Source organism: Ursus americanus, chromosome 13, assembly GCF_024610735.1.
Source record: "Ursus americanus isolate L20-20 chromosome 13, mUrsAme1.1.p, whole genome shotgun sequence".
NCBI classification, from domain to species: domain Eukaryota; kingdom Metazoa; phylum Chordata; class Mammalia; order Carnivora; family Ursidae; genus Ursus; species Ursus americanus.
In genome coordinates this window covers 30,478,318-30,502,569 of record NC_142139.1, presented here as the reverse complement: position 1 = coordinate 30,502,569, position 24,252 = coordinate 30,478,318, and the positions used below count along the sequence as shown (strand labels likewise).

The 24,252-nt window shown below is 43.0% G+C and overlaps 1 protein-coding gene across 1 annotated transcript in view; it reads left to right on the top strand.

Moving 5' to 3' along the window:
* MAML3 (mastermind like transcriptional coactivator 3) overlaps window positions 1–24,252 on the top strand; it is a 399,223-nt gene that overhangs the window by 92,448 nt on the left and 282,523 nt on the right.

Here is a 24,252-nt window from a genome sequence, read left to right as displayed (position 1 = left end):
ACTTTGAAATTCCAAGGGGTCTACCTACCTCTCACCAGGAGCACCGGTCATTGTTGTCAATAGTTCATCTTACCTTCTGAACAATGCCTAACCCCTCACTGGGCATTTGCATCTTGCATGATTGATTTAATAAAATACAACTTTCACATTTTGAATAAGGACGGTTGTATTGGCCTGTTCTCAACACATGATGTCCCTTAGGTTAACACTGGATATTTGGGCTCTAGGCTTAAACTGTGTCTGCAAAAGAAATGAATCATGGAGGCAAATTTAGCCCCGTTTACCTTCCCTATTAGGGGACAATAGTTGGAGGTTAAAAATATTTGGAGGGAAGGAGCCTCTTATTATATAGAAATACGTGGGATTCTTGAGAGATGTTTGAGGATGCCATTTCTACCACCCTGATGCTACTGAACAGATTCCTCCACATGAGGCTATGTGGTTCCTGGCATAGTCACAGAGCTTTACCTTGTATGCTCAGTACGGGTTGTGTTCAGGTGTGTGCGGCCAGTGCAAAATTCTGTGAAAAAGAATGAAAGTTTCACCATTGTCTATTAATTAGACCACATAGCTGGATACCCCATAGTAGCTCCACCTTGTGGATTGTGTCTCAGTGGTAAGCCCAGGCCGCTACTTCTCTGAGTATTCTTTCACTTATACTCATTTTAGTGATAAAATGCTAGACAGTTAGGTAGTGATATGTGGGGAAACTTCGCTTTTCACTCGACTTAAGTTTGAAACACGTCTAGGTTTTTCATAGGTTTACTCAAGCCTCCCACATACTGATTTCTTCCCCTTAACCCATTTTGTGACCCAATAAATGGGTTCACAAAATTAGGAAACTTTAACAAGAATGTAAGTAGAGTGATATCACAGCTCTGAGACAGTAGCACAAACGAACACACAAGGTTGAGGCGCATCCATAAAGGGTATGAAGCGGATCTCACTGTGATCCAGACAGAATTGTCTAGACCGGTGGTCCAGCGGTTAAGCCCTGGGCTTTAAATCAGGTAGCCTGGTTCTTATTTCCACACCTCTGCTGGCTTGCTGTGTGACATTGGGTAAACTGCAAACCACCTCTGTTTCCCAGGTAGGAAAGGAGAATATTACAATGTAACATTCAGCTATTCCAAGTAGACTGTTTGGGAATAAAAAGCAAAATATTTGCAAAGTACTCTAAGCATCCTCAAAGAAAAGTGATATTTGAATTTGCAGTGTTGCTAGCGTTCTGTCCAATGTGTACCTATCCTGGTGAAGACTCATTAGATAGTCTTCGCCAAAAAGGAATCAAGCTGTACTTTTATAATCATGCTGACTTCCTACTCCTGGCAACTGTAATATGGTTTTAAACCTGTTTTGTCTGTTTTGGCGGAAATCACGGATTCTGTTAGTGACATTGTTTGTTGTCCTTACCAGAGGGAAGAATCATAGACTCATAGCTATTTTTGTCATTAACATATAGGCATTTTCGCTATGCTTTCGGAAAAGCGTAACTTTGACTTTCACAATGAAATGGGTTTTTTTCCCTCAATGGGACGGAATTTCTGAGATCTGACAATACATAGAATAAAAGAAATTTGAATTAAAGAAATTAGATAGTGAAGTTTCTAAATACCTCCAGTGCTCCACTGTCCTGTTTTTCTCTGTAGCAGGAAATTCAGTTGGTATTGGTAAACGTTTCACCTTTCCCAGGATAATTTAATCAGGTATCAAAGAGGATTGTTAAGAAGGTGACTTCACCTTAATAGTGATTCTGAAGGAGGTGTGGGCTCTTACCAAACAGTGTTTTCCTTCCCACTTGTGTAGAATCATTACTAGAGGGAATCTCTTTGTACACGGGAGTGTGTTGGATCTCCTGGGGCGAGGACCCCTGGCCCGTTAGGAGGGCCTGAGTTACAGGTTCTGAGGCCAGACAAGGCGTAAAGGGCTGAACGTTTCCTCATTCAAGCGTCCAGAGTAGCGAGAAACGTGTTCAGTGGAGCCCACGGCAGTGGAGCAAATGGCTGCTTTTGAGAACCTGATAGGTGACACCAGGTTGTACAGCTGTGCCCCGAGCAGTAGGTGTCACTGCAGTCAGTGGCTTTTAAGGCTCAGAGCGGAAGGGGTTAATTGGGTCTGGTTTATTTGGGCTGACAGAGGTCCATCTGTGCCCTCCAGGGTGTTTGTCTTTGTCTCTAGGTCCCCAGTTGATCCAATGAAAGGCCCCAGTCCACACTTAAAGGCACCATTTTTCTCTAAAAAGGGAAGAAAGATTCTTTCCCATCTAGAGTCTCAGTCTAGGCTGTTTAGTGTTATGGGGAGGGTTGGGTTGGAGTGGATAAATAGGTGAGATAATCCTTCTAAAGTTTGGTGGGGGACCTAGGGCAGAGGAGAAAGGAAAATTCTATTAAGAGAAATGAAAGAATATGGAATAGCAGAATACATTTCCTTGTTGTTGTTGGCCCTGAGCCCTGTTACATTCAGGCAGTGTGAGCTTTCAGAACTTCTATCAGCATCCTTCTCAGAAATTTCCCTTTTACCACAAAAGAAGCAAAGGAAAAAAAACCTCTTTCTCGCAGAGATGTACTTCTCTTTTGCCACTTGCCACTCCAGAAAGTTAATTTTCTAACGCTAAAATGGAGTTTAGGATTTAGAAGCAGCTACTGTGTTGACTAATTAAAAAAAAAAAAATCTTCTGATTACATAGCCAATTGCTTTTTCAAGTGCACCCAATTTTACTTTTTCTTTTCTAGTCGCACCCTGGTGTGAAAACCAAATAAAACTGGGTAAACTCACTGTAGAGTTTTAGATTCATCTCACCTCTTATTTTTGCGTAGATAACCCATCTCTTTCCCCATCCATCACCCATGCAACACAGAGTAGTTTGTCCTTTAAAACACACACACACACACACACACACACACACACACACACACACACACACGAAGGCATTATGATCTCTATAATTTATACACAGATAAATTCATTAAAAATAATTCCTGTCCAGTCTTTGCAACCCCCCCCCACAATAGCTGCCTGTTGGTTGTTGTTAACACCCTGATTAAGCCTTGCTCTTAATGGTACAATATGTTAGGCTCCGACTGCTCTCTTTCTCTCTCTCCCCTTCTGTCTCCCTCTGAGTGAGTGGCTCGTTTTAAACCATCCGCACACTCGCTGAGCCAGGTGGCGTTGCTTCCTGTCTCTCCTGCTCGCTGTTGCTAAGTGAGAGGCACCATATCACACATAAAGCTGAACCAATAGCATCCTGACCCCCATAGGCTGGTAAAAGCTGAAGAAAGAGACTCCCACAGTGTCGTCTGTGGCCGGTGGGTCCTCCTCCCCCTCCCTCTCCCCTCCCACCTTTTCTTTTCCAACAGGAAGGGGAGGCGGTGAGGGAGATGGCAGGAGGAAGAGGGAAGAAAGAGAATGGGGGAGGTGAATCCTAATATGCCTTGCTGTACTTGAGATAAATGCCATTTTTTCTTTGTGAAGAAAAGGAATGGTCGCTTCTCTCGAGCAATCACAGACCAGCAGATGTGCTTCTTTCTGCCCCCAAACTGCCTGTGTTGTCAAAGCTCAAACTCTGAATAAGACGTCTGTCGACCTGCATATCTGCATCGCTTCTCTCTGTCTCTCTCTCTCTCTCTTTTCCTCTCTTGACATAGCTATGAATTTTTTAATCCCCATAGTTTTGCAGATCTTGGCACCCCCTGTACATTCTTCCTCTTCACCTCTCCGGTTTTCTTTCTGTCTCATGGTATTCTCCCATTCCAGAAGGCATTTCCTTGAATGTAAAAATTAGCAAAAGATATTTTATGTATCATCCTTTGGAGGAAGTCATCAGATCATCCTTGGGAATGGAGCAAGAGAGCAGGAATATTTATAAACGCAATTTAAAAAAAAAAATCCCCTATTAGGGATGTCACAGTCTTTGGCAAGGTCTGTGCAAACACGAAGTGAAATGAAAGGCTGTTCTTAACTGGATAACTGCCAGTGTAGACAGCCAGTGGTATAGTTGAGATTATAGAGAGGAAATGACCTTTCTCCTATAATTACCTGGATATTTTGGGCAACATCAGACCCAAGTTACCTGGGTAATTATGGCTTTGTAGATCTGACCTTAGAACAAAACAGATTCCAGTTAAGTTTTCCATGGAAGATGTTTGCTATCTTTGGTGATAAAGGTGGGGAAGGCATCCACTGCTTTTGCAACTACATGAAGTCCAGTTACAAGGAGACTTTCTTCAGTTCTATGCCCAGTAAGTTCCCAATACATTTCTCCTGACCTTTGGGGGATGGCCTTATTATTTGGTCGCCCCTGTGCCTTTTGAAAAAAATAACCTGCGTTTATTTCTCAGTCAAGGGTGTTGTGGTTTCCTGTACTCTATTCCTAGATTTGCTCGGGTTTCGGTGGCATATCAAAAGGACCATATTCATGGTTAAACTGTCCATTTCCTTCAAGAAATTTTCCTTTCATACTTGAAATACTATCCTACTACATGGCCAGAAATCCAGTCCACTTACTCTGTATCACACAGAAAAGTGATCATTATTCTCCCACTCCATCTGCTTTTTTCCAGACTTTATACTAATTTTCGTCATGCCTTTTTTTTTTTTTAACCAAAACTAAAATGTTTTCATAAAGGGAGGCATACGGGAACAGATTAACCAAAAGGGAATTACCAGTGGAAAACCTTACCAAATGCTGAGTAGCTAGTATGCTGTTCTTTTGGTGTTAAGAGCCTATCTTTTTCTTATTATCATGAAGCAAAAGATAAACAATGCTACCTGCTCTCACTGACACCATTTAAAGGTGAAATTCGTGAATAATCTCCAGACCTCTTTTTGTTTGCTTTCAGTGTCTTCCAGGTTAAACCACAGCTATGTACAGGCAGCCAAATGCTCAGCCCTGAGAGAAACCTTCCTCTTCTGCTGTGCGCATTGTGGGGGTGGAGGGGAGGTGTTCATGTCAAACTAAAGCTACCTTTGCTATGATCCCTTCACTGCTCACCTAGTGAGTGTTTGGCCCTGTGCTGAGAGTTTTGAGCTGAAACTCAGTGAGAGCCGGGTCCGTCCAGCTTGATGCCTCCTCAGTTTTACCAACCACATTATTCAGATACAGAAATACACCAAGACCAGCTCCACCTGCTTCTCTTCTGGGTGATGATTCTCTTCCTTCAAACCGCCTTTCACGCTCACCTCCACAGCCCTTGAATTTCCTCGCTCAGCCATCCAAATACAGACCCCTGGAAGCCCCTCAGAACTTTCCCCCACCTTTTACACTTGTCTCACATTCTTGCTTGACATTTAGTGATGGCCTCCCTGCCCTGGAGACCGGATCAGTGCTCTGTTCTCTCCCCGTTGTGCCTCTGCTTACACGGGGCCTGCCTTTAGGCCTACTTCTCTTCCCCTGCATCTCTCCTGTGGAAATTGGGGCCTCACAAGGCCCATCTCCGTTTCCTCAGTAAAACTTTTCTCCGTTCCCACTCAGACTGCCTCCTCTGGTCCTCTGAAGCACCCTGGCATCTCTCTTCCTACCTGTCTTTTGGAATGCTCCATATTCGGCTCTGAGCTATACTCGCTGTGTCCTCGGTGGCTCGCACAGTGGCACAGAGGAGATAGCCCCTCTCCTGGGTTCCCCGGCAGCCGCCCTGCCAAACCACTTTAAATAAATATATAGTTAAATACAGACTGCATTTGCCGTGCAAATCCAGCTTCAGGACAGTCTCCTGAGTGCCATTTACGACTCGACTGCTACCCCTAAATTCCTCCCGTATAGATACTCCACACCTTCCCTGCTTTATATTAAGCAGCTCAGGGTTGGAGCTGTGTCTTCCACATCTTCATGTTTCTCAAAGTTTTTAATGTAAGTACCTGGTGCCCATCAGTCCCTGAAAAATACCTATTGAATTGCCATGTAAGAAAGCCTAGGAGACCTTAAAGATTGTGTCTGTGACTCACTAGGTTTTCAAACTGTATAGAGAAGAATGGAATTTTATGTGACCATCTTCAATTAGATCACGAAGATCAGTTAAATACTATTGTACTTATTTATCAGCAGAGGCTGGGTGTTGACACAGTAACAAACAACCCCCAGATCTTAGTGGGTTCAAACAACAAAACTTTCATTCTTGCTCACGTTTATTGTGAGCTGAGGGGAAGAGGAGGGACCCTGCTTATCACTGTCACTCAGGGACTCGTTCCAACCAAACTAGCCACCATCTCATACCAATGGTTGTGCCAAAGGGAAGAGCTCTGGAGGGTCTAACGTCAGCAATTTAATGTTCCAGCCCCGAAATGGTACCTGGCATTCGGTTCACAATTTATTCATCAGAACTGGTCATGTGATCTCATTTAACCACTTAAGGGCCAGGAAGGACCGTTCTGCCCTGTGCCTAGAAGATAGAGAGCTAGAAATATTTGGAAAACAGCATAAAATAACTCCCACTCTTATTATTGAACACTCAAAGTTTCTTACAGGAAGTTTATATTTAATATTGAGCTTGGAAGCGTGGAAACTATTCACACGACTCCTCCTCCTTTGCTTACAGTATTCGTTCCCTCACCCAGCAAGACAGATTGCTTTGCTTAGCTCTAGAAGACTTGGCCACAGCAGTTAAGGGATAAGCAATTCTGTTGTCTCTAAGTATAAAATGAGAACGTGCCCGTTGTTTATACCTCTTCAACTGTTCTTAGCAGTACTTCAGAGACTCTTATGATGGGTAAATTATGCTTTAGGCACATATCCAAGGACTGCCCCCGGTTCACTTTGAGTATTGCCTCAGTCAGGATCATGGACGATTAGCATAAGGTTTTATGAGTTTATTCGAAAAAATTAGAGAGTGTACAAATATTACAAAATAGCTGCATTGTTTTCCTAGTGAAGAGCTGGAAACAACCTGAATGTCCAACAATAGGGGATTAGTTATGGTGTATGTAGAAAATAGAGTATTGGTAGCCGTTAAAATTCTATTTCAGAAGAGTATTTAATGAGATGGAAAAAATGTTTACAAGAGATTGGTTGCAGAGTTTTAAAAAAAGCAAGCAGTAGAACATAACAAAGAGCAGATTCTGATTTTATTTTATTATTATTTTTAAAGATTTTATTTATTCGATAGAGATAGAGACAGCCAGCGAGAGAGGGAACACAAGCAGGGGGAGTGGGAGAGGAAGAAGCAGGCTCCTAGAGGAGGAGCCTGATGTAGGGCTCGATCCCCTAACGCCGGGATCACGCCCTGGGCCGAAGGCAGACGCTTAACCGCTATGCCACCCAGGCGCCCCCAGATTCTGATTTTAAAAACTGCATCATAACTGGAAAGAATAATACATGAATATGAACAGAGCTTATCTCTTTGTGGTCGTATCATGAGTGGTTTTTGTGCCTTTTCTCTTGCTTTTTTTTTTTTTTAACTAAGCAGGAATAACTTTTGTTGCACATAAGGAGGTATGTAAATATCTGTGGTCTTTGTGTGTGAATTTCAGGTACTATACATGGTATGACTTCTTCCAGGATGAGTAGTCTGGAGTAAGATGACTCTTGTACATGGTGGAATGAGGCTGGTGCCAAGGTAGAGGTTCAGAAACAGTGTTCCCGTGGATCGGGAGACAGTTTGACGTCAGCTCACACTTGTCCAGGCGAAGGCATTTTACCGTTTCTTGCCCTTTCTTCTGCCAGGGCGCTGTATAGATCTCTCATGGCATTTTGGCTTGACATTTCACAGCTGCTGCAAATCCACTAAGCAGGGACATGAACTGGCACTTTCAGGCCACTGGTAGCACATTGGTTTGTAAAGAGATGCTAAATTTGCTGAGATTAGTGAAAAATTGGCACATATTTATTTTGGGATGATGCAAACTCTCGTGAAATGGGGGCCCATTCTGGAAGAACTTGTAACACTCATTCATCTTGTGTTGTGCACCAAGCTATAATGCTACAGCTGTCATCCACTTTCAATGAACGATTGTCATATTGTCAATCCACAATAATACGGAACAATTTTCGTTCCCCGTGTTGAAGTATCGCCATTGTAATATAATTCAGTTCATATTAACAATGCTTTGATGACAATTCCTTTCCACTCCACCCTTTGAGCCCTCCCTCTTTCCTTTTCTTAACCAGAGGGAAATGTATTTTGACAATATCTCCACTGTTAACAGTTTTCTGCTTTTAAAACATTTTGGGCCCATAGCCCTCACTGAAACTGCAGAGAACACACCAGTCTATTTTCTTCTTACTTACAGAACTATCTTGGGATTAGGTAGCGCCTTACCCAGAAGAACTAAAAGTATTTTTACCCATTTGTCTTATTTATTCTTAAAACATCCCCATGGAAAAGGAACATGTATTATTACTTCCTTTCTCCAAGGCGCATAATTAGAACTCAACTCTTTTCACTTTAGGTTCTACAATCTGTTCATTAGAAAAGGCTGCTGGTTTTTCAAAGTAGTAACAGTGATGTAAGGAGCTGTTTACATGGAGGAATTAACAACCTTAATGAATTTATATTCACTGATTTTTCCCTGGAGGGGAAATTGGTTCTATGTATGAGTCTTTACTGATTTTCAAGGTACTTTCCTGCCACAATAGACTATTTTTTAAACTGAGTGTGTGGTCCTTGTTAGAATTTTTCTGAGAGCTAAATCTAGGTGGGCATAGTTGATCTGATTAAAACGCAGTGCATACTTGTATAATACATGGTCCATACGGTGCTGCAATTTTAAAATTAAAAATTTATTGCAGTTGTTGGACACTTTCGCTTTTCTCCTTTTTAAATCCTTCACCAGCCCAAGATACTTGCCTCAAAATATGTGGCAGGACGTGTAGGGAGACAGAGTTCGGGGAAGGGAGGAAGTTGGATGTCAGAAACCACCAGAAATTTTTGTAAGGTCACAAATACCCCAGATGACTGTTTGGAAAATGTTATAGTATTGCCTTCCCGAGGCTTGTTCCTCAGCATTCTTATAAACCAAAAATCAAGGCGTTCGAAACAGCACATTTCTCAAATATAGGGGACCAGTGGAAAGTGGGTGAGGAAAAGAATTCTGTCTGGGACCTGAGAGTTGAACAGAGCCTTAGGTAAATGAGTGCAGATTTGACGTAAAAGTCTGCTCTTCTGCATCCATAAATGAAGACTTGAGAAATACAGAGAGAAGAGGCGTGAGAAGCAGAGTGGAAGGGGAAATACATTCATAAAATATGCATTTCGTGTTCAAATCGTCATCTGGTTAGTGCTGTTGTGCTTCGTGGAACAGTCCTGAATTTGAATAGTTTGTCTCTTTGTCCCCATTAAGTAGACCTGTTTTATCAGATTTGGGTCCCTCCCTGTTCCTGAAACACCTCAAGGATGTGAAGTTCAAGACTGTTACTCAACAGCTAGGAACAGGAAGTGGAGACCCTGCCACTAACTGAAACTTCGAACTTGATGTAAGGTTTGTGCCCGGCTTGGAATGCTGCCAGGGCACCAGGACAGATCTCTGTCCTCCAGCAGGAAGCACCGTGGGGCCCACAGGAAGTGCTGCAGTCACCCCTTGCCTGCAACACTACCTTGTCTCGTGGTCCCTGTGAGCCTGGGTCACACAGTGAGGCATGACCCTCACTTTTGATTTTGCCCCTTTTAAAAGGGAGGCACTAGATCAGGGTAGGGGTCTGGGGCTGGGGGGAGGCATGGGATGTTGAGCTGTGGTTTGTTGAGAAGACAATTCTTGGCGATCCCCACAAGTTCTGCCAGCAACCCTTAAAGCCACCAGCTAGAAACAGCCAGCATAGCTTTGGCATTCTTTCCTTTATGAACTCATCCAGTAACGAAATGGTTAATAGTGCCGGGTCTAGAGTCAGACCGCTGGGGTTGAATCCCAGCTCTGCCACTGCCTGGCTGATTTGGGCACATTCCCTACCCCTTACTGGTAAAGTGTAGGTAGTAGTATTTCCTATGGCGCAGGACCTTTCTGAGGGTTAAATGAGTTCATATGTGCTCTGAACACCACCTTACATTTAGTAAGACCTCAGTCAAGTTCAGCTGCCTTATTCACCTATCTCATGAACGAGAGATGGCTCCCCATGCAGCCTCATGGAGGTCTCCTCTAGTTAGAGATCTCTAGCGAAATAGTCAAGCTCTCTGGATGATGAAATTGCAGTGTTGTTGTTAAATCCTAGAGGAGTGTTTTTTCTTTGTAGTTATCATTAGCTGAATCTTTTTGAAAAAAATAGATATTCTCCCCATCTTAAGCAGTGCTAGAGGGCTAGAGGTGAGATCGCTCCTCTGTTGGGGGGGGCCCTTAATTCCATCTCCTCGCTTTTACATTGTTGACCCACCTGTCCTGTCATCTCTTCTCTTCTCTTGCGTCTCTTTTATTCTCTTTCTTCTTGGGTCCTTGGTCATCGGTCTGCTTCTGCCCTGCTCCTTGGACCGGAGGCAGCCAAGGTGTATCTACCCAGTGGCATGTGTATAATCACCGTCATTCATAGTTGGTGCTTCAAGACTCACTCCCAAAGTAGTGTAATTAGCCCACTAAAATTAGGGCATCTCGGTATACATTTGTATAGAAGTGCTTGTGTATTATTGGGCATAACTCCTGCCTAAAGAAAATAATGTCTTACTTTAAATGTCAGAAATATAAAAGTTTAAAATTTATTTGCAATGTGTCATACAACCCAGTGATTCCACGGTTTCTTCCATGAAGGTTTCATAGAATGCATTTCAGAGACGAGGGGAATGGATCATACACTAGCTAAATAGTAATTGTAGTTCTGTTCTCTCAGGGACTTGAGTTGAATTAAATGTATTAGCTCAGATTGTCATAACGTCTCCAGAATAGAAGGAGAGTAATATTTTATGTTTATGTAATAGTGGAAGAAGACTATTATTATGCATAATATATATATTTGAATACTATTTAAATCAGTGAAGGGTTCATTCCTGACACTGATTCCCATACTCTGGCAAGATGAGGTCAGTATGAAAGACATAAATATGGCAATTACTCTGTGTGTAATTTAGCATTTGCATTTTTCACAAAATTATAATGTCCTTTTGTTAAGCACTTTACCCTGTGTATTGTTGATTTTTTTGAGGGGGTGTGCTTTGAAGCTTCTAATTTCTGTTGAACAAAATATTAGATAGAACATGGCACACAAGGATTAGAGGAAGGAGGGATGGACCTAATTGGTGGATACCAACCATATTAACCTTGTGTGGGGGAGAGGGAGTGAGATCAAATACAGATGTTCAGGTTGGAGGTACTTCACCCTCTACCTAGAGAGGAATTCCACTCGTGAATTCTGCATGGTGGTTGAAAACCACACAAGGTGAGTACCTGGCTCTCAGGAGTTGAGGCAGGTTTTGAGGTGTGTCTCCAAAGTTCAAGATGTATTTCTTTGCTTCTCTTTGTCTCCTACCCAATGTCGGTTCACTCATTCAGATGATGAGAGATGCCCTTAACACTATGATGGGATACAAATGAAAATGAAAAAGCATTCCCACCTTCTAAGATCTTACAAAGTAAGTTCCCTGCCCCTCCCTCCCCCCACCCCTCTACCTCCTTTCTCCCTTCCCCCCTGTTTTTCTAAGACCAGATGTACATACTAAGTAAAGGAAAAGTGCCAGAAGCCAGGCAGCGTCCCTCCCTTTCTCCTGGGCCTTTTCTACCCAACACCCTCAGTTCCTGAGTGCGTTCTAGTCTTACTGGTCTGTCCACCTATGTCTTCATGCTGTCCCTTTCCTCACTCACTTGTTGAGCTTCTGGGAGTGTTTGTGTATGTGTGTTGTTTGTCCCTCTGCTTCAGCAGTAGCAGAGGACTTAGCCTTTGCTCTCTCTCTCTCTTTTTTTTTTTTTTTGATTGGAGGAGAGGGGTTGGGGGGTGATGATGGTAGTGATGATGGTATAGTATATTGGCCCATAAAAGGTAAAGTCTCCAAGGTATTTTATAGTAGTGCATTAGCACTTCATATCCGGGTAGCTTTTAGTGCTTGGTTTGTGTTGCAGTGGGATGACCCACTGAGGTGGCCCTTTTGTCAAGTTCCTGCCTGGACTTGCATTCCAGAAGCACTACTGGGGAGTGGGGAGTGCAGACATGGAATGAGTAGGGGAGCATGTGAGTAACAAGCAGTGACATGCCGCAGTAGGACCTGTGCGGTGTGAGGTCAGTGGGAGGAGCGGATGAGGGAAGCCTCTGGAAGACGTAAAGTCGCCCCAAGACCAGGGCCCGGCAACTCAGAGAATGGCAATATTTCCGACCAAAGCGTGTTGAGCTCCGAGACCGCTCATGTGCACGGCAGTAGAGATCACTGTGCGCGGTCACCTGGAATGTGGCCCCTGGGCAGGTGGGCTGCAGGAGTGAGTGGGCACACAGATTTCTACCTGAGCATGCCCAGGTGACCCTCTTGGGGAGCAGTCAGCAGGCAGGTAGGGTGTTAGGACGTCAACTTCAGAGATACCTTCACAAATAACTGTCTCAACCACGCTAGCCTCACCCTGGTTCTCCCTTTGGGATTTACTCTTCTTTGAGTCATTCCCTCAGACCTCATCCTAATGAAGGTTATAGAAGGTTTTGTTTCCTTAGCATTGTTCCTCTACACACGGAAGTAGCCCTGTCATTGCCACTGCCAGCCCAAGAGCACCTTCCCAAATAACAGGCGAGCTTGCAGTATGTTCTTTGTGTTTCACATAGACTGACTAACCCTTTCATCCTCATAACAACCCTGCAAGGCAGATGTGTTATTATTCCCATTTTACAGATGGGGAAACTGAGGTACAACGAGTGAGTACTTGTGCAAGGCCACACATCTAGTAAGTGGTGGAGCTGGCATTTTGGATCAGCACAGACTGGCTTAGATGTTACTGCCCTAAATATATGCAAGGTGCTTCCTCCAGGGGCCCTGTACAGTCGCTGTGCTGAGCCCTAGGAAGCCAGGGAAGTAAAATGCAAGATCCTTACTTTCAGTGGAGATAAAAGTATCACAAGCCGTGTAGGAGTCTCTCTTTATTGATGTGTTGCTTTTTGTTTGTTTTCCACAGCCCTCAAATTTTTATTTAGAGTAATGAGAGGTGCCCCTTTACCAGCCAGCTGTGTGACCTTGGACAAGTCATTTTGTTGCCTGCCTTATCTGTAAAGTGAGGGCGTTGGATCCGCATATCTTCAGGATCCCTTCCAGCTCTGACACTGCTTGGTTCTGTATTTGTGGAGTACTTTTGCAGAGCACGCTTGGTGGCATTAAACACATCTCGCATTTCCAAGTGCATTTCTCTCTGATTCTCTTCTTCACCCATGGAGAATTTCTGAAGCATCCTGTGATCTTTATTAATCACACAGAGACTGTCATCTTCTCAGACTCTAGTGGAATGGCTAAGGTGCCCTCTGCAGAAGATATCGTGGCTAATGTTCTCATTACTGACTAATTGGCTAAAGAGACTTCTCTCACATTGCATTTAGCCTGATTGATAGTTTTCTATCACCTGATGGGTGGAATGGACAGCCAAACCAATTATCACTGCAAAGAGAGCCCCACACAGCAGAGCGGTGCAGCCTGAGACAAAAGGCCTTCATAGATTATGTCTAGTCAGGGTGCCTGCTGAGAGTTTGTTAAACGAAATGATTTTCTGAAAAGTACAGTTTGACATGCCTTGGAATACATGTATCTTAGGTCACCCCTAAGCTCAGCGGGCCTTGTCTTGTTGAAGGCGGATGTAGGCCCGGTTATGTTTTGAGCACGGGTAGCCTGGATAACTAGTTAGCTGTGTAGCCAACACTAGTTAGCTGTGTGCGGGGCGAGCTGTGCGTGTGCTTGCTCGGAACTGAAGCCGCAGGCCTCCCCGTGAGTCACGTCGCCCTGAGACACTTCCGCTTCGATGCGATCTCGTAGACACAGAGCGTTACTCAGATGCCTTTTTGTATTTATCTTCTTTTCATGTTGTTTAGGCTGTTTAGAGGAAATAATATTCAGGTCACTTGCTTAGTCATTTAAATTGACTCCATTTCTTCTTGCATTAATTTATTGAAATCTCTGTTTAAAGTGCAAACTCCAGTTTTAGAGCAGAAAGCTAATAATGTGTCAAAGATTCACATGAAAACCTCAGTCAAGGAACTTCTTAATCACTTCTAGTCCCTTTTTTTTTTTTTTTTAAATCAGATGGTCAAAAGTCATTTATAGTGCTTCACTGTAAACAGCTTTGATTTTGGAGATTTTCTGGGAAAGACAAATCAGGGCTCCTAGTACTTCACTTTCCCAGTAATCGACTGAATTGTGTCACACAATCAGCAGCAGACCAAGAGATGTCAGTGAAATAATACAGTGCCTTCTACTTCAGTTGTCCCCACTGTTGGCCACAGTGATCTTGGCTTATGCTTGGGATCTTTGTAAATGACAAAGCATGTGACAAGGAACTTGTGAGAATATCAGTCTGATATATATTCCTGTGGTTGAAGCAAGTCTCGGTTCATGGTGGAAAGTAGGGTTGAGGAGCCCAGGGGAGTGGCTGTAATCATAGCGTGTACCGTGTCATGCTCCTGGGCAATGCTGTCTTACGGGTGTTGTCTTTGCCTTTTTTTTTTTTTTTAAGATTTATTTATTTTAGACAGAGAGAGCCAGAGGGCGAGAGAGTGTGAGCAGGGGGAGGGGCAGAGGAAGAGGGAGAGAGAGAATCTCAAGCTGAGCACAGAGCCCAACCTGGGGCTCGATCCCAGGACCCCAAGATCATGATCTCAGCCGAAACCAAAAGTCGGATGCTTAACCGACTGAGCCTCCCAGGTGCCCTCTTTGCTTTTTTTTTTTTTTAACCACTTTATTGAGGTATGGTTGACATAGTAAAAGCTGTATGTATTTAATGTGTACAACTTCATGAGTTGAGAGGTGAGAATACACCCATGAGACCATTACCACAATGAAGGCCATAAACTTATCTACCACCTCCAAGTTTCCTTCCATCCTTTGTTTGATTTTAAAAGAAGATTTTTAAAATTTTTTTTTCCTGGGGTGAGGGGTGCCTGGGTGCTCAGTTGGTCGAGCGTCCGACTCTTGGTTTCGGCTCAAGTCATGAACTTGGGGTTGTGAGATGGAGCCCTGCATGGGGCTCCATATTCAGCTGGGTCTGTTTGAGATTCTCTACCTCTCCCTCTGCCCCTCCCCTGCTCATGCTCTCTCTGTCTCTGTCACATAAATAGGTAAAATCTTTAACAATATTTTTTTGTCCTTTTGTGGTGAGAGCACTTAACATAAGACCTACGCTCTTGGCAAATTTATGTAAGTGTATGATACTTAATTGTAGGCCCTAGGTTGTGCAGGTGATCTCTAGAGCTCATCCACCTTGCATACTGAACTTTGTACCCTTTGACCGACCCCTCTCCATTTCTCCCTCCCCACTTCCAGATGTCTCCTAAACTACACCCCAAGAGTTTGAGTCTAGAGATCATCTCTAGGGCACCAGCTTCAAGGAACAAAATTAAAGAAAGCATGATGATTTTAGCCAGCTAACACCTTTTAAGTAAATGATTCTCGTGTGGCTGTGAGATAGAGCCAGGTGGGAAGAAAGGACATTCACTGGGCGTGGGCAGAGGAGGGCCGGAGCACACTGGCAGCGTGTGAGGTGGAAAATGGGAAGCTGTTCCTTCTCATCATCTCTGTTGCTTCTGCTCGAGGAGACCCTGCCGGCGCTGCGCTTGGAGCTGCCGGCGCACCGTGCAGTCTGCACCAAGCCATCAAAGGGGTCGAGGCGAAGGTGCCGATCTCGCTCAGCGCCCGACTTGAAAGGGTCATTGTGTGGCCCAGCAGTGGCGTGGCTGCTTCAGGAGGGGCAGGTCTGAAATCATTGTAGCTCTTTCATCCTCTGTGTCGTTTTCCCTGACCAGGAAGATGTAGCAGGTAAATACTGATGTTCCTGCGTGTTGGGTGACTGAGGTCTCTCTCTACATCTTTCTCCCTGACCGTCGCGTCTGCCTGCTGCAAATGAATCCGGGAGAGCAGGCAAAAGCGGGCTGTGACATGTGCAATTGGTCGATGATCCCCTGGCCTCGTAGGAGCACATACTGTGTTAGAATGGGCCTTGACTGCATTAGAAAAACACACGCACTTGTTATTTAATGAAAACCTTGACTGGCAGGGCATTAAGCTCAGTTAACAGCAGAAATACTATTAACAGCATAAGGCTGTAGTACAGTGACAAGCCATTTAGAAAAGGAACATGTCCAGATCCTTACTTTCCTATGCAGTCCATTCCCTTTTGTAGATATGCTTTGTTTCCGGTTTGAGTTCATCTCAATTTATTCTCAACTATGCCATGCTACTGGGAACTCCATAACAAGAAATCGAGCAGGAGAAAACTAACACAAAGGTACACAGTGTGTTCTGAAAAGAATTAAACTAAAGCTCTACCCCTCAACCTTAGATGCAGCAATTTGGTGTTAAAGTTTATTGTTCTAGTAGCATTTTAATAGAAAGACTTCCATGTATTCCCTAGAGGTAAAGACATGTTTTTGTCTCTTAAAAGCTATATTTTATTAAGTGATGATTCTAGTAATTATACTATTGGATGAAACAAGGGAAAATCTGGGTCCTGGGTTCAAACATCAGATCTGAAAAAGGACTATCAATTTCACTCATTTGGAACATGAACATTACAACCTTGAGGTTTGATTCACACTGTTGGACAACTAAATGCATTTTTGACCTATGAACGGTAATTGCTTTCCAGTGGGGATGGCGAACATTACTCTGCCTCCCCCTACCCATGGATGAGCCCCGCCCCAATGAATTATTTGATTTGGTTATATATCATTAACTGGAATTTATTGGAACTAGACAATTAGGGAGGCAAATACAATCAAATCATAGAATTGCCTTCTTTATTAGCCCCCCCTTCAAATCCAAACAAAACACAAATTTCCTCATTTACTGAACAGCCGAATGTATAGATATGTGAACATTGAACAGGAAAACCTCAACAGACTATTAAGGGTTTAAAGTTTTTGGTAATCTACTCCATTTCTGTCCAAGTCAAACCACAACTAAATTATCACACATCAGATGTTCATTTATAAGGAGTTAACCTCCAGGTTGAGATAAGAGATGAGTCTGTATTCAGCTTGTCTATTCCATGAAGCCACTTGGTAAGGAGGCGGAGCCCTGGCCAAGGCCCCAGAAATTGTGGGTTCCTAGTCTTGCCTCGATCACCGCTCCTGGTGGGCTTACCTTGTGAAAGGTATAGGATTCTTGTGAAAGCTATAGAAGCCTGTTGTAAATACACAGGTGCCATATGAAGCTATTGTTGTCGTTATTATTATTGGTCCACGCGGTGAGGAGAGCTGTGTATAATCATGACTAGGAAACCTGTTGCAAGATGCTTAGTCCTGAAAAAACAATTTGTTTATGTTCAGGCTCTGTATTTTCAAGGGCAGGTGAATCATTTAATATGCCTTATAAAGATTTTTAAATAAGAACTGAGCGGGCACCTGGCTGCCTCAGTCGGTAGGGTATGCCGCTTTTGATCTCTGGGTGATGAGTTTGAGCCCCTTGTTTGGTGTAGAGATTATTGGGGGGAAAAAAAGAAACATTGAAAAAAAATTAATTCTCAAACCATTGCTTAATACAGGCAGACATTGTTTCATTTTACACTCAGCGCCTTGCCAGCATTCGAACAGTTATATAGTTCTTACACGTAAATTATTTAATCCTCCTGACAGCCCTGCGGGATGGGTACTCTCGTTATACTCATTTACACGCAGGGAAACTCCGATCTGGAGAGATTGGTTGGGTGGCTTGTCCAAGATCACAGAGCTGGGGAGCACGAGAGGTGGTTTGACTCCAGCTGCTCTGACCCCAGACTCCGTGTCGTGGGCCTCTGTGCTGTGCAGCTTCACATGGCATCTGACCCCGAGTTGCCGCCCAGTGAGGACTCGGTTACAGATGATCATATGTTAGTAGAGGCTCAAGGTGCCTTTCAGGCTGGACCAGTCAGCCTTTCCTTCTGACCCTTGTTTCTCAGCATTCTACCCCTCAAAACCAAGAAGGCCTTTCTTCACGCTGTCTTCCAAGTTTTGCTTTTATTAAATTCGTGCATTCATTTCCTTAGCTGTTTGTTTGGCAGCAAGTCTTTTGACCCTCTCCTCAAAACTGATGATGCAAACTTTGGAAAACGCAACAAAGTCTATAGCCCCTGTGCCTGTGGAGTCCACAGCAGACAGGGGAGGCGGAATCCTAAGCAGAATCGTAATCATTGTGGTCTTCCGCTGAAAGGAGCTGTAATAGAAGCTTGAGCAGAAGGGAGTGTAACAAACTCTGGACACCTAGGGGAAGGCTTCAGGGGACGGGTGATATTTGGGCTGGACTTTAAAATCTGTAGGAGTTGACAGGGGGAGAAATAAGGGAAGAACAGATGGAACAGCATATGCTAAGGCAAGGAACCAGAAAATGGAGAGATTCAGTATGTTAGTGAGAACTGAAGGTAGGGGTTTAGGAGGGATTGTGAAGGGCTCCAGGTGCCATGGGTTTCAGCTTTATCCTGTAGGTGAAACATTTGAAATGTCTCATGAGCATGAGGCCCTGGATACCTTTATTTACACCCTATACCTACCTGGTAGGCCCTTTCCCATACTCTGCTTCTTCATGCTCTGTTTTTCAAGGCTTGAATCCTTTCTTCTCTGCAAAGCCTCTCCTCTCATTTGGTTCTGCATGAGCTCCTCCCTTTTTCAAATTTCCATGTTTTGCATTTAGAAATTAATGACTGCCTCTTTTTTATGGTCTTTTCTTGGGCTTACATCATTGCCACAAGACATTGATAGTTATGAAGGCCAAGAAAACACTCTTGAGGTTTGTTTCTGCATATCTCTCAGTGCATGCTAGTCATAGGATGTGTTCAAAAGTATTTTTAGGTCTATTGATTATGTGAAATCTATATGGGAAGACGAGGGTCACCTGGATCCTTATTCTTCTTTAGTTTTTTGAAAATTCACACACCAACTAACGCTATGAACATCTGTTTATTGTTACAAGCTGGTGGTCTTTTCCAGAAAACACAATTTCTCCCTTTCTATAACCTTTGACCAAAAAAAAATCAGAGTATGAGAGCTAAAGGGATTTTGGAGGGTAAAAAACCAGTTCCATTTCCTCATTCTTTTTTTTTTTTTTTTAAGATTTTATTTGTTTATTTGTTTGAGAGAGAGAGCATGAGCAAAGGGAGAAGCAGACTCCCCGCTGAGCAGGGAGCCCGAGGCGGGGCTTCATCCCAGAACCCCAGGATCATGACCTGAGCCGAAGGCAGATGCTTAACTAACTGAGCCACCCAGGCGCCCCAGTGCCCTCATTCTTTATAAATAATAAGAGGTTTTTTTCCCAATGGCAGAAATGACATAAATTCATCTTAATAAATCTTGGAATGTATCCAAAAGTGCAAAGAAAGAAGAATAAAAACTGATCCTATTCCTAGGTCTCTAGTAATTTTCCCTTAGAATAAATCTCTAGAAGTGACATTGATGTGTTGAAGAGGGTCCCCATGTTAAAAATCTTTTCTAACATATCGCCAGATGCCCTTCAGAAAGATTGTATCGGTTTACCTATTTGTACCAGCAGTGCATGGTGCGTCTAGGATTCTTCCGTTTGTAGAGTGTGCAATAGAAATTGTTTTCAGATAACCAACAGTTTTGATAGTCAGAGGACTTTGAGCCTGCTTAGGCTTGGTGAAGAGCTGAATGGAAAAGTGAGATGGTATTAAATATTACTGCTTTAAGTGTATAACTAATTACCAGTTTCAGTCTTCTTGAAAACAGGGTAATTTTAAGTTTGAGATTTTCATTTCGATTAAAATCACTCTTCGTTCAATGCTAGAGGTTCAGCAGATTCCAAGACCTGGTCATTCTGCTGCAAAAATAGGCCAGAGTAGCCACTTTCAGGGCTGCCTGAATTTTAGCATCAACTGACGAAAGTCCATTTAAGCCCTTTAAAACAATTAGGTTGGGCTAAATTGTATCTAGAACCTTTTCCAATTCTATGACTCTAGAACTGTTGATTGAAATTCATGTGGGTACGACTAGAGCTATGGGACTGCTGTTTGGTGGGTAGGAAAGCGAGATCTGCTTCATTAAAGGTTGAGGCAGATTTGAGGCTGAGCTACAGTTAGGATCTGAAATTCCACTTTTTCTTTGGACAAATTTTATTTATTTAGTACTTGCTGTGGAGGGCACTTGGCCAGTCAGCCAGGGCAGAGGCTGCAAAATTCGTTTCAGTGGCTGATACAGTTGCTTCCAGTAGGGCTTGGGAGTAAGGAGTCAAGCAAGGCTGGAAATAGTCCTGTGTGAGAATATGAGATAGTTCAGAAGGTGGAGAGATCACACTCAAGTTAGGAGGAGAAGGAACAACTTTGTGAAAGAAGAAATTTTTCACATGGCATCTTGGCAAGTAAAGATGGTAGAAGGAAGTTTCTGACTAACCTAATCTTGTCATTTCCAAAATATCAAGATGACTAACCCTATGAAAGTTTAAAATGTATGGATATAAGTTTCCATGCCACTGCTACAGGATTATTATAAAATTTAAGTTAAATTCCACTTTAACAATGTCATTCATTGAAAATCTTTGTAGAACCAATATTGCGAAGCCTTTGCTGATGGATTACTTATTTGAATCAAAATTTAATATAACACAGTTTCAGTGGCAGAATTGTGCGGGCTCATAAGGTTTGTTGTCTATCCTCTAATAATTTTATAGTCCCCTCACATAAAGGCACAAACTTCCTCAGAGTTTGAACCAGGGTGAAACTTTTTGTTCTCTGTGGTAGTCTATAAGCAAAAAAAAAAAAAAAAGTTCATTTTTAAATATTTATTCTTTCTATAATAATATTATATACACAAAATCTCAGCTTTGACCCTCGGAGGAGAGCTGAAGGTCCAGTGTTCTAATGATTTCATATGGACACACACATTGGCTATATTTGAGGAATAAATATTTAAATCATAGAATGAGTAAGCATTGGAAGAATAATGGAGTTTTGTTGTTAATCTACTTGTGTTCCAATGTGTTTTAAATGTCCCATTTTTAAAATATTTGTAAAATACTAAGAGTAGCCAGAGTGGTCCCAACCAGGGGCCACATCGAAGACGAGGGTGATGGGGAGCAGAGGCAGCATATCTCTAGACTCAGCAGCTGTTTTTGGTTGGATTTTAACCTCTGCCGTTGCTGCCTATCATGAGATAACTGGAACCTGAGTCTTTCAGATGGTATTATATGCTGATGCTGTGTTACCAACCTATGTCATTCCCGAGTTTCTCATTATCCAGGGCGGGAGCCTCAGTCTGCCTAATGCCGCGGTGCCTAGAGAGGTAATAATGATGATGATTTTTATCATCCCTGGGGTGTAGTTGAAGATGTCTCCTCTGTGATGAGGCTTGCCCAGTGGCAGGGGGTGACCGCAGAGCTCCCTCCCCCGGAAGCACTTGGCTGGCAGCATGCATTTGTGCCTCAGCGCCCTGGAGAGTTGAAGGCAAAGAAGCTGAGAGCAGGTAAGGTGATCTATGGTTTTTAGGAAATGCAGAAGCAAAAACGATGGAAAAGGTAAACCCAGAAAACAGCATGAGGAGACAAAGAAAGGTTAGGATGGTGTGGATGGCAAGAGGATGGTTGGTGTGCCTTGGAAGAGGCTGTTTCAAGCCTGGCCTTTGTTTTTGTTTAACCAGTGAGTAAAACCTGATTTCGTCTTCCTGTGGCATTTATCTTCACCCCGAAGAGACAGTCTTTCCCCTGGTTTGTGTTTGGACAGTTTAGGGCGGGCTGCTAGCCAGAGCTCATGTTTGCCATCCAATACCTTGTGTGGGGTCGTTTATCAATACATGGTTGTCATTTTAAAATAATTTAATCCTGTATCTCCGACGAAGCTGCCCCAAAGTTCTGTTGTGTGCTTGGTGTGGCGTTTAAAGACGTAGAAGGCAATTATCCTAAAAATGGAAGGGGAGGGATGGAAGGAACCTTGGACAGGATCTGTGCCAGAGCTGAAGGAGAAGAGAATTGTAGGGGAAATAAATTGGGACTGTGTGGACACAGATACCAGGATGGGCAAAGGGAAAGATGTGGTGGGGACAAAAGATCAGTCCTTCCCTGTATTCATTTCTTCCCACTCAGAGAAATGCTGTATCCACTCCTGAATGAAAAAGTGTGAACATGTGAGTAACTCTAACTCAGAAGGGGGAACAATCAAATTATTTTGTCAAGTCCAGCCAAGAATCCTCTTCAAACTATTCACAGTAGCCTTAGTTAAGAATACAGGTTTCAGGGGGCGCCTGCTGGCTCAGTTGGGAGAGCATAGGACTCTTGATCTTGGGGTCATGAGTCATTAGGGGTAGAGTTTACTTAAAAAAATACAGGCTTGGGATCAAAAAATCTGAATTTAAAGAACATAATAAATTGACACCTTTACTTATTTCAGATTTGAAAGAAAAATGCAAACATTTGCTAAGCTGATAGGGAAAAAATGGCATTTATGTAATAATTATGGGTGTCTTATTTCAGGCTTTTTAAAAGAAGCACATAATTGAAATGATAGGTGTAATATTTGCAAATTGTATTGCACTTAGTAATATAGTAATAAGCCCTTTTTTTCTCTAGTTTGTGGCTGCTTCTTAGTTGGACTCTTTAAAATGAATCTTTCTCTGAAAATTTTTGCTATTTTAAAAAATGTACTTCTGGGGGTGTCTGGGTGGCTCAGTCAGTTAAGGGTCTGCCTTTGGCTCAGGTCATGATCCCAGGGTCCTGGGACTGAGCCTACATGGGGCTTCTTGCTCAGCGGGGATTCTGCTTCTCCTTCTTTCTCCCTCTGTTCCCTCCTCCCCCTCCCCCGCCACTTCTGCACATGTGCGCACGCGCTCTCTCTCTCTCTAATAAAATCTTTTTTTTAAAATGTCTTTCTGTGCTACAGTGAAGGGTGAAAACTAGTTGATAATTAATCTAGCCTAACAATTAACAGCCACAGATTCAGAAACCACACAAATTAAAAAGGGATAAAAAGAGAAAGAGTGAATGTATCAATATACTTCCCAAAGATGAGCATGGTTATTACCCAGAAACAAAAGACAAGTTAGTGTTTCTCTTAGTTTGTGGTCTGTGAGGCATAACTGATAAGTGAGAGAAGTAATTACTTGACCTAATTGCAATGTCAGTATCCAAGAGAGGAACCACTGCTAGAAGTGACCAAGTGTGCTCTTTTGAGGTGGGAAACTCACAAATCGGGATCACCTCCCCTTTCCCCTGGTTAATTGGCCTTCATCCTGTACTGTGCTGAGCAGGGTGGGTTGTACTGAGAAGGGGGCATCTGTCCCATAGAGACAGGAGAAGGTGTCCCTGAGCGGTCTCTGACCAGTTCGCCGGGTCCTGTGGTTCCGCGGCACTTGTCACCTTGTAGAATTGAGCAGGGGCTTCACTCAGGGTCCGGGTTTCACCACAAAGGCCAGAAGTTGTTGGAAAAACCAGAAGCAATATCATAGTGACAACCACAACTGTGCAAAAATGGGAAAGAAAAAGGAAACGGAGAAGCCTGAGAATAAATGAAGTCTGTCTGTAGGACCCTCACAAGAGAACATGAATCATCACAGAGGTTCCAGAGTTACAACCCAGAAGTATTTATGGTGATCAGTGGTGCAGAGGGTAATAACACAAACATAATAGGGAAGAGAAAGGAAGGCATACCCGAGATAAAGGAGGCCTCACGTTAAATGAATAGGAAGATAAGCTTAATGATTATGCTCCAATGACTGAGCTATTGATGGCAAAATGGCTGAGCTTCGGAACTGCTTTTTAAAACTGGCCTTTAAGAAGATAAATAAGGATAATTAAACCGTAATGAAGACCTGTTTCATTAAAAAAAAAAGAAGAAGAAAACAAATAAATAGGCAAGGTCTTGGATGATGTGTTAACCAGTGTTAATGGAAGTAGTAATGAATTCATCAAAATATGGAAACTCTCCTTTGGAAACTATGAAGAGTAGCGAGGGAGAAAGGGGGAGAGAGAGAGAGTTCAGAATTGTCCAGAGCATCGCTAGTGGGGATATCACAGCTAACCAAAGCACAGGTTCATTCTAGTATCTTATTTTAGCTGCTTTTCCCCATATTTAGCCAGGAACCTATTTACCCTAGCTACCAATAAGACTCCTTTCTCTCTTCCTCCTGCCCCATCTATGATCCAGTGTCGCTAATGTATAGTAAAAATAACAGTTTAAGAGAGCATCGTCCTATATATTTCACCGAACAAGAGCTCCTGAGTGATTAATTTTGAAATAGAATTAGTTTTAAACCTGTTCCAAGCA